Below are 12,500 nucleotides of genomic sequence, written 5' to 3'. Positions count from 1 at the left end.
AAAGCTAGGATGGAGGAGAATGAAGAAGACAATTTGAGTACTAGGGGAAGGAAGACGAGGAGTATGAAGAGGAAGAGGAAGATGAAGAGAAAGAAGAAGAAGCAGCAATAGTGGTAGAAGAAGTGGAAGAAGAAAGAGGAAAGAAGAAGGGTATTTTGTTGGTGATAACCAGCTGTTCTATCCTTGAGGACATTAATAATTCAAAGAAATATGAAATGTGTTTCTGTAATGAGATTCATCTCTACGACTCCTTTATCCACGTATTGTGTGTGTTTGTGTGTTTATGTGTGTGTGTGTGATGTGTGTGTGTGTGTGTGCGTGTGTGTGTGTGTGTGTGTGTGTGTGTGTGTGTGTGTTCGCGTGCATGCGTGCGTGAGTGTATGCATATATACACTATTCATGCATATGTAGTGTATCTATTTCTTGTTGTTTTGCTGTTACCTAGAAAGACAATCATGTGATATCAATATGTCCGACGTAGCTATACCCAATCACGACTTCTCAGCGTATTCCTCGTATGTAATACTTACGACATAAATCATAGGACTTATTCACACTAGAGGTTTGAACCGCAGCGGTCCAATTATAGTGTAAGTCAAAGGAGGCGTTCACATACAATCGCGCAGTTTTTTTTTTACCGCCGCGGTTTCCGTGCGGTTCAAACCGCTAGTGTGAATAGGGCCTTATGGGTTCAATATGTTTTAAAGCCTTTAGTGAGACTCCTACGGACCAGAGTTACGCAGTATTTTATTTTATTTCATCTATTTATTTATTTATCTATTTATTTTTATCTATTTATTTATATATTCATTTGTTTATTTATTTATTTATTTCCATTTATTTATCTATTTATTTATCTATATATATTTATATATTTGTTTATCTATTTATTTTATTTATTATTATTATTATTATTATTATTTTTTTTATTTATTTTTTTTGACAAATGGTGACCCATCTCCACTCAAAGAAGAATTATAGTCACTCCTCCCATCGGAAAGCTAAGACGGTGCCCTTTACAGAGGACTTTTTAGTGTGGAATTTAATGAATCATGCCCTTGGTTCAACTTCACCGGTGGCAGGATTCGAACCGCCATCCCCTCGACCTTCGCAACCAGCGAGCTTCTTTTCTTATATTTACCTTCCTTAATTCCATCTTTACCATCTCTAACTTCACCTCAGGATAGAAGCGCCAGTTCATACAATGATATCAGCGGTGCTTACTCCACAAGTCATTTTTTCTTGAGTTTCCAATCGTTCAAAATGACAACAATACAATACCCCGTGCAGCGATATATACCTCAGTGGTCCTTTAAGCTCTACGTACCTGCAATTAGCTTGTACCAGGTTCATACCTACTCCACACCTAGTTCGTGTCTAGTTTATGGTTAGTTAATATCTAACTACAATTAACCTAGCTAGTCAATCTAGGCTAGTTACTTTACATAGTTTAGCTAGTTGTATCTTTATCATACCGATGAGTGACCCCTAGTCCGGATTACAGTCCAGACCCCATCTAGACAATCTCCCTCCTCCCTCCCACCATCTCCTCACTCGCCCCTCCCTCTCCCCCTCCCCTATCACCATCCTTCCTACCTCTCCCCCTTCCCCTCACTCACCCTTTCACTCTTCCACTCCCCCATCCTTCCACCCTCTCCCCCTCCCCTCCCCTTCACTCTCCCTCCCCCTACCCCTCACTCCCCCTCCCCTACCCCTCACTCCCCCTCCCCTACCCCTCACTCCCCCTCCCCTACCCCTCACTCCCCCTCCCCCTCCCCCTCACTCCCCCTCCCCCTCACTCCCCCTCCCCTCCCACTCACTCCCCTCCCCTCCCTATACATCCCCCTAACTCCCCCTCCCCTCCCCCTCACTCTCCCTCCCCTCCCCCTCACTCTCCCTATCCCCCTCACTCTCCCTATCCCCCTCCCCCTCACTCTCCCTCCCCCTCCCTCCACTTCCCCTCATTCCCCTTCACTCCCCCATACTCCCCCTCATTACCCCTCCCCATTCTCCCTCCCCCATCCTCCTTCCCCCTTCCCATTCCCCTTGCCCTTCCCCATTCCCCTTCCCTTCCCCAATCCCCTTTACTGAATAGAACAGTTTGAAGGTTATTTCGGAGTGTATACAACGTGCAGCGGCGACGAACTATCGTTGCAACTATTCATAGTATGCAATATCACTCTGCATTGCCCGTGCATATTAAACAGTCAGTGAAATGACCGTTATGACCGTTATACGCGCGTGATACCTGTTCTCGCCGGATTTGAATGTTTTGATCGGTTTGTGCCAATTACGCAAAATCCGCAAGAAAATCTGCACTCGACGTCGTGCCGATTTTGATTTTGATTTTCTTCAATAAATTTACGACCGATTTTTTTTTTTCTTCAATAAATTGACGTGGCTTACTTGCTTTTCTGTCGCCAGTATTGAAGCAGGAAATAAGTGAGGTCATGCAAGAATTACTTGCAAACTAACAAAATGTACAAGAAATTAATAAGAATGAATATATAGATAGGTAAACATATTGATAAATATATACATCAGCATGTTGATTAATAGTTAATAATTGAATTAACTAATAGATAATATATGAATAAATAAACTAACAAAATGTGCAACAAAGTAATAGAAGAGTGAATACATAAATATGTAATCATTGATAAATGAATACATACATCAACATCAGCAGGCTTACAACCCACCCTCACCTCACCCTCTCCCTCCTCCGCCACCCCATTTTGCCCCGCGCCTGAGTGATGCCATCTGTCCACATTCCCTCTCTTTTCTATAGCTTATAATTCCCCTCTGTCCTCTGTCTTATGTACTTTCCTGAAGAGGGCTACAGTTGATAGCCGAAATATAGGATTCTTCTTTATTCGAAGTATATTTTCTCCGACTGTGGGTTTCCTGTGATACATCAGCATGTTGATAGATAATTAGTAATTCAATTAATTAACTAATTGATAACATATGAATAAATAGATAAACAAATATGCAAGACAAAGCGACTGCTTACACTCTGATGCCTTCCGCATCCTACTTCCAGGTTCCATTTGAATAACTAGAATCTGATTTCGCTTGCAGAAATCTAGATTTCTCTAAGAATCTTTCAACAGTATATCTAACATTCACATAGATTTACAACCTTTTATTTCGTCAGTCAGCATTGCTATATATGGCGGGAAGATAATTTGATATTTGGAGATTTGAAAAATAAAACATTGTAACCGAAGTCGTTTCTACTCAAACGAACACTCAACTGTCGGCGCAATGAAGCCCGTGGAAGCACAATGTGATAACCCCTGTAGGACAGACAGTTGCTGTGGCAACGTTTCCTAAATTTGAATAAAATCGTCTGGCTCTATCCAAAATGAATTATAGAAAATGGTTAAATTCACAACACATCAACACACACAGTATATGCCTTAATTTACTTATTTATCTATTCATCTATCCATTTATCTATATACTTATTTAGTATTACTTAATTTTGTTTTATGTACCTATTCATTTGTTTATCTGTTTATTTCAATTTAGTTATATATATATATATATAATATATATATATTATACATATAATATGTATCTATACATATATATGTGCATATGTATATATATATATAATATATATTATATATATATATATATATTATATAATATATATATATATTATACATATATATATATATGTATATATTATATATATATAATATATGTATATAATATGTATCTATACATATATATGTGTATATGTATATGTATATATAATTATATATATATATATATAATATATATATAGTATATATATATATATATTATATGTATATAATATGTATCTATACATATATATGTGTATATGCATATGTATATATAATTATATATATATAATATATATATATATATATATATATATATATATATATATATATATATATATATATACATAGCTGAATCTCGGGAGTCTATAGACTTTCCATACCATACCAGTATCTGGATATTATTCTAGATAGAAGAAAACATTCGGCTTCACGCAAATTGCAATTTTTTTCTGGATAGCGTAGGTCTAGTGAAACTTCTAGAAACATAACACAGCACTGTTTCATAAGGCGTTTCATATGAACGACGAAGATGGTAAAGAAAGATAAGAATATATGAAAGGCATAAAAAGAAAAAGAGAGAAAGGACAGATGATTGAGTGAGTGATTGAGTGATTGAGTGAGCGAGCCATTCTTTGGGAGGAATATAAGAGAAGAAATATATAATTCATCAATCACCATTCGTTATTTTCCTTTTCAAAACATATCCAAATGACCTGTCTATTACCAAACACACATGTATTTTTTTTTTTTTTTTAATGAAAAATACTCCTGCCTGAAGACGGTAGATTTTTCTTTTTTATGGGTTTCTTTAGGTGACAAATACTCTCCTTTCGAAAAAAAGAATTTCTAAAATATCCAGCGACTTCTGCAGGAAAGATTCACTTTCAGATTGATGATGTCTCCCGTCCCTCCTTCTCCCCCATGTGTCATGTTTATTGAGAGCCATTCTAAGGACGCTCGTAAAAGCTGAAGCCTGAAGTCAAGTCTCAAAGGGGCCAACAGATCAGGGATAAAGGGCAAATTGACATTTTATTTATTTTCATTTATTCGTTTGTTTATTTATTTGTTTATTTATTTATTCATTCATCTTTTATTATTGTTTTGTTATTACTTTTATTATACATATATATATATATATATATAATAATAATAATGTGTGTGTGTGTGTATCCATATATATGTATGTATTCACATATGTATATATGTATAATATGTAATATATATATATATATATATATATGTATATATATAATATGTAATATATATATATATATATATGTATATATATATATATATATATATATATATATATATATATATATACATAATGCGTGTGTGTATCCATATATGTATGTATTTATATATGTGTATATATATATATATATATATATATATATATATATATATATATATATATATATAATGTGTGTGTGTGTGTGTGTGTGGGTGTGTACTTATTCTATATTTTCGTTTATGACAAAGAAATTAACTGTTATTCCCCAAAAAATAAACCAAACCATGCCATCCGTAGAAAAAGTACGACCTTTATGGACAGTTAAGTCCATGTACTAACTTCCCTCTAATACATGATTTCATAAGTTTACATATTTTGTCCGATGTTTTCATGAGGAAAATATAAAATCATGTTGTACTATTGTTTTGGAAACTTTGTGCATAATCCTCAGTGTATAATTCTCGTTGCCATAGGGATGAATTAATATATTTTTGCTATATTAAAAAATCTAATGATGCTTTAGTTCATCATTTATGTTCAAAAGGAAAAATGGCTGAGGAATGTCAGCTTTCGTAGTCGGTTGTTACCCTAAGTGGTTTGAGTTCTTTATATTAATTAGTCCTTTATTATTTGTGATTATTGTGTGAAATTCTACGGACAGAAAAAAAAAGTCTCCTCTGCCCTATCCGCTTCGATTACTAGTGTGTTTGATAGTAATCGATAGGCATTAGTGGTCACACACACACACACACACACACACACACACACACACACACACACACACACACACACACACACACACACACACACACACACACACACACACACACACACACACACTTTATTTGATGGCGCGGTGGTAGCGTTCGCGGCTGCCACTACGGCAGTCCGGGTTCGAATCCCGCCCAGGGCTTAAATAATTTCATTATCACTGCGCTGCGAGTCGTTACTCCAACAAACGTGGGTTGGGAGCTGGGTGTGTTTATGCGTGTAAGGTCACAGCATTACCCATACCACACACACACACACACACACACACACACACACACACACACACACACACACACACACACACACACACACACACACACACACACACACAAACACACACATATAAGCACACAAATATACATGCATATTTCACACACACACACACACACACACACACACACACACACACACACACACACACAAACAAACAGAATTAAGAACATAGGCACATACGAGAGTTTTTGATGCAGAGATTTACATTTTCATGAGGCCAAGCATATGTGAGCAGTCATGGAGCAGGATGTTTGTAAATGACTCAGCAACGTTTGCATCATCCTCGCAAACACAAGGTAAATAACCAGGCTTGACGCAAATATTCTATTTCAGGCCATTAGAGGTAAAGGTCAGGTCAGATTTGGCGATATATTAGATATCAACTAGTGGGATGGGCCTGAAAAGGTAAATAAAAGGTTGATAAAAAGGATATGGAGTCAAAATAGGACAAATGAAAAAGGACATGATACTGGGGAATATATATTAAAAAGGACATGGATGTGAAAAAATAACAACGAAAAAAGGACATACGGGGGGAAATATGTTTGAAAAAAGGACAATAGCGAAAAATAAAAATAAATTGAGATGAATATCAGCTCAAAATGCCATGAAATGGCTGGGGTAATTGGTAGATAAGTGGATAGAATCAGACATCAGGGAGGGTCGTGTATAATCGCATAGAAAACGGGAAGTGAACTAATGCGAATAACATGTCAGAAGAAGCGATGAAGACTAAAAAAAAAAATGTGGAAAGAAAGATGGAAGAGGATGGAGGGGGAAGAGGAGAGAATGAAGGATACGGTGGGAATGAGAAGTGTGAAAATGCAAAAACTGAAAACTGAAATATAAAAGGAAAAATAAAAAGAAAAAAATGAACGATGAAGATAAAGAAGTAATATTCGGGGAAAATGAAAATAGATAATAAATAGTAGAACTAATAGATGATAAGTAATAGATAGCAGCAGGGGAGAAGGGAGTGAAAGAGGAGGAGGAAGAGAAAGAGAGAAGGAAGGAGGGAGTGACAGAAGCAAAAGGAGGAAAATGTGGAGGAGTAGGAGGAGGAGGAGGAGGAGGAGGAGGAGGTCGAGAAGGAGGAGGTCGGGGAGGAGGAGGAGGAGGACAAGGAGGAACAGGAAGAGGAAGAGGAGGACGAAGAGGAGGAGGAGGAGAGAGAGGAGGAGGAAGAGGAGAAGGAGGAGGGAGAGGAGGAGGAAGAGGAGGAGGAGGAGGAGGAGGTGTGTCATTAACTTTCCAACTGTTTAATTCGAGGGTGATTTCAGAGACTAGTTATTCTCAACTTTCCTTCTTACGCCCCCTGTTCTGTATGTGTATGTAACCATTGACTTAGATAAGATTGTGTGTGTGTGTTCCATGCATCTGCGTGCATGTGCACTTGCGTAAGTACATCTGCACGCGCGTGTATGTTCATGTACGTATACATGTACGCTTGTGTTTATGTATAGCAATGTGCCGCATGTATGTATGCATGTGTATATTTGTAATAATGCGTGTATGCGTGTGTCTGTATGCGTGTGCTTGCAAGCCAAAGCGTAATTAAGAACGGGGGTTGGGGAAGTAGGGAGTGGGGGGAGGGAGTGGGGGAGGGAGGGGGAGGTGTTTGGCAAGGAAAGCGACAGAGATCAAGGAAGATTTAAACAAAGTTGGTTTAATCGGCTTGCTTAGTTTTACTTTTATCTTCAAAAAAAAAAAAAATCATGATCATTCTTATTTGGACGATTTTCTTGCAAGGCCTCATGCATAATGAAACACCCAAGTCCGCTTAAAGATGAGAGATGCAACGAATAGTCTTTCATTAGTTCAAAATAATTACGAGCACAACATTTCATTTAATTTCCATAACAGAAATACTTATTCCTCGACGGTTCTTAAAGATAATTATTTCGATGGAAATTTTAACCCATTTTGTCAAGCTTCAGATAAACTGAATAGAATTTCCTTGTGTTAGGCGTACCAAAGCCTCACCTGGATAAAACTAGAACTATTAGCTAGGAATGGTTGATCTATGACACTGAATGAGAATCGGACAAACAATGGTCTCAAACTGTCCGGAAATAGATTCAGTCTGGAAGTGGGTAGAAACAACTTCGCCAACCGTGTAGTTAATGAATAGAATAAACTTCCTCCAGAAGCAGTGCAATGTAGTTCAGTTCGAAGCTTTAAAAATTATTTAGATAAACGCCTAAGCAAGATACTGCAATGATTATTATCTATTTTATATTATTTGTTTTTGTTTTGTTATCACTTGTCTTTGATTCTCATTTATTATTAGTTATATATCAATTTATCATTATTTACTATTTACCTGTTTGTTTATTATTCAACTATACCTATGCATTTATTTATGTATTTTATTTGGTATTTACATTATTATAGTTTTTATTTATTTATTTATTATTATTACTATTACGATTTTTTTCGCATCCGACCTAGATAGGGACCAAAAGTTCTCCTGTCGGCATGCTCTGCCTTTGTAATCCTTTGTGAGCGTGGAAAGCCTGGGACAGTAATTATCAGAGCTGGGCGCGTTCCTCGCTACGTTCCTAGGTGCACTCCTCTATGTCCTGACTGGCATGACTTTGCTCAGGACACCGAGAAACACACATAGGAACGCACCGAGGAACGCGCCAGCTCTGGTAGTGATTTCTTTCCGGCACGCGAAACCCAGAACTCACCTTAAAACAAAATAAGGAATAAATCTCAAACTTGCTTTGTATGACCGTTGGGAATCTCATACTACGCTTGGCTGCGGATTGGGGCCCTTATAGAAGATGAAAACAAGGGGGTGCTTATTCGTATCAAATAATTGGATTATTTTGGCACCCATACTTAAAAAAGTTGCCCACTCCTGATCTATCATATTCTAGATGGTTAAGTTAAAACAGACGATTAACCCTTTATGACGTTCGGTCTTTGTAAATAGAATGAAATTGTCCGGCGTTAGTAGAATTTAATAGTGATTAATTATCTAATTCAACAATCACAAAAGAATACCTGACGCTGATCTGTAGAGATTTCACTAAAGTAACCAAGGTATTGACTATATATATCATCTATATGGGCCATACAAATTATATACAAGACTTACGCCAGGAGGCGTCTAGCTGCGGCCATTTGCAATGTAGACTACAATAGTAGTAGTAGTGGTAGTAGTAGATATGATGAGGTAAGAGATCTCACTGCCCAAATGATTCAGGAGGTGTGCAAGGATGTGACTATCGAACCAACATTACTCCCACTAGGAGGGTAGAACTTCAGATACCGCACGTCCAACACATCAGATGAAGCAAGAGTGGATGTCAGCGCAAGAGGTTTCTGGACACGGGAACAATTGGCTTTCTTTGACATTCGAATATTTGATCCAATGACCCCCTGTTACAACAACCTAACTATTGAGGCATCCCACTACCGGAACGATTATGAGAAAATCAGGATGTACGAAGAGCGTATACAGAATGTAGACCACGGCTCATTCACTCGTATAACCTTTACGACTTTAGGTGGGATGGGTCCTAGAGCAAAGGCATTCTACATTCAGCTGGCAGAGGTGATGGCTGAAAAGAAACAACAACCAAAAAGCAGCATTGTTTCATGGATGAGATGTAGACTGTCATTCTCACTCCTAAGATAATCCCTCCTATGCCTGAGAGGTACCAGGTCCCCACCGCCCAAATGAGCACATATACAAAACCTAGATTTTGAGCAGACGGTGGTTGACAGTAGGATAAATGAACTTTTGTATTAGGCATTATTAAAAAATGAATAGATAAATTAAAGGGTTGTCGACCACAGTCATTGGCGGGAGAGGGGCCAATGAACTGTGTCTGTGGGAGACAGATCCTGCTGCTTCCACCACACAGTTCCACGAGGATGGAGGTCATAGTCATATTATTAAAAAAAAAAAGTAGTAGTAGTAGTAGTAGTAGTAGTAGTAGTAGTAGTAGTAGTAGTAGTAGTAGTGGTAGTAGTTATAGTAATAGTATTAGTTGTTGCCAAGTAATGTCGTAACACATTAATAGATACACAAACGATTTCTCCCAAAAGATAACGTAGATATTATTTTCAGTTACCCCAATAATTCACTCAGAAAAGTAATCAATGTGCATCATAGATCAACAGAAGACATAAACCTCGGAGTTTATAGATTACCCTGTTCAGGATGTGATGAAGTACATTGGGGACAAACGGGTAGAGAATTACAAACAAGAGTAAAAGAACATAAAAACTCAGTAAAATACGCACAACAGAACTCCGCGGTATTCCAACACATCGTCAACAATAATCACCGCATAAATTGGGACGAGGCAAAATCATCTTCAAATCAAAATGTAGTTTTAAAAGGAAAATCATTTAATCTTCCTTGATTAAACATTTCCCTAATTTTAACATTTCAAAAATACAATGGTCACCTGATTATATAACCACCTTGGCAGTTAACAAATTATTTCCTTCTATTGTAAAAACGGATGACTTGCCACAAAGCCCGCGCAGCAGCATAGACGCCACCTGATATGTCATGTCCATGTTCAAGCCTTACCCCACCTCTCTCCTCTGTATATAAGATAGGTGTTTTCTCTTGTCTTTATATTTCACCGAAAAGGATCACAGCAAGTGATCGAAATATACGGAAATCGTTATTTCCTTTCTTTTCTTAAATCCAACCAACAGTGGGTTTTTAGAGTATTAGTTGTAGTAGATCAGTTTTATAGTCCACTGCAGGACAAGTATATCTCCTGAGGGGTGATGCAGCCTCTGTACCTCACCACTGTGACTTGATCCGGCTTGGTAAGGTTGTCTGTATGGTAAGAAGGGCATGTGAAGTATTGGTATTTTGGAGTGGATGTGGTTGTGAATAAAGTCCTGAGTGTATGGGATAAACACCCATCGTGAGAGATCGGTCTCTCTTCTTCCAGTAGACTTCGGGAGATCAATAGAGTCCTCCAATTCGTGGCCGAGGTCGTGAAGAAAGGCGGTGTTAACATATTCAACGTGTTTGGACGTGTTTCAACGTGTTTGGACGTGTTTCAACGTGTTATGACCCCATTGGACCAAACACCAGACCCTTGAGGCGTCTCGAAAGCGGATCGACCTTCTGGTTTGCATCCCATAATAGGAATGTATTGGCAATTGCCGGCCATTATTACGCAAAGCCACTATGCCTTTCATTGAGTAATATGACCCCCCACCTTCTTCGCAAGGCGAGCGGTACACTCGCGTTCCGTTCCGTTCCGGGCTTCTGGTATGTTCCGTTCCGGATTCCGTGGAGTTCTGGTCGAAGGCATCAGCGCATATCCTGCATTGCCAAAAACCAGACTATTCTGCATTCTAATGCAGTCTTCTTTTTTTCTGATAGATTCAAGCTCGATTACTTTCCCTCCTTCTCCTCTCCCTCCCCTTACCCCCCCCTTCTCCTTCTCTTCGACATCACCCTTTCCCTCTTCCTCCGTCGCTGCTTCCTCCCTATCCCCTTATTTTTCACCTTTCCCTTTCTCTTCCCCCTCCCTTTGCCCTTCCTCTTCCCCCTTTTTTTTCTCCCTTTTCCTCATCACCCTCACCTTCCCTTCCTCCCCCTTCCCTCTCCCTTCTACCATTCCCCTTCCCTTTCTCCCTCTCCCTTTCTCCCTCTCCCTTTCTCTCCCACTCTCCCTCTCACTTTCTCTCCCACTCTCCCTCTCCCTCCCCCTAGCCCCTCTCCCACGACCAAGAACCCAACGAAGCGTTGCAAGCCAAGCGTACATGCGAACAAAGAGAAGGAAGGCACTTTCCTAATAGGATTTTGCCTAATTCCTTCGTGTCGAAACAAAAGCTATTCGCTCGTTCCTTTGGACTCTCCTGGCTACTTTGAGTCTAATCTAGATTTAATGGAACTCAATAAGTACTGTACAGTTTTTTTTTTTTTTTTTTTTTTTTTTTTTTTTTTTTTTTAAGAAAATTTTGCTAGAAAAATACCATGTAAGCACCTAATAGTCTACAACCGATTGACGTATCCTGTATTTCTCTGTTTACCTCGTAACCTTCTTATTATCTTAACTTTATATGAACAAGTAATGGTTAAATGTTATATGGAACTATAACATACGAGTAAGGATATCATTTGAATACGTTATGAGAGATCTGCTTTTTAACTAAGGTTTTATGAAAGTCACTACTTCAATTTAAACCAAACCCAGATTCACCAAATTTAACGAATCAAAGTTATCTACAAGACTGACTCGATTATCGCTAAGAGCCTTTTCTAGAATACTTAGGTTGAGTGAATAGTTCAGCAATAGACAAAATTACGAATATAAAGTACATCACTGCAGTAAGGTATGTTATCAGCTAATCTGAACACATTTGCTATAATAACGTTATAAGATTAGACAAAATCATTTAACATCATCTTGAATAGAATCTGTAGACCAGGTTATTATTTTTATTGTTGTTGTCGCTCTTGTTTTTGTTTTGTTGTTGCTATTGTTGTAATTAATTCTTCCTGGCCCCGAGTTCCCAGCTACTCTCTACATAACAATAACACTAATGATAATGACAGCAGCAGTACTAGCGATAGAGGTAACAAGGATAACGACAACAATAATAAAGACAACAACAGCATGAACAGCAAC

The sequence above is a fragment of the Oratosquilla oratoria genome, chromosome 29, assembly GCF_046742065.1.
Source record: "Oratosquilla oratoria isolate Oo_2021 chromosome 29, ASM4674206v1, whole genome shotgun sequence".
In the NCBI taxonomy this organism is placed as follows: domain Eukaryota; kingdom Metazoa; phylum Arthropoda; class Malacostraca; order Stomatopoda; family Squillidae; genus Oratosquilla; species Oratosquilla oratoria.
Note: the sequence above shows the minus strand (reverse complement) of the source record.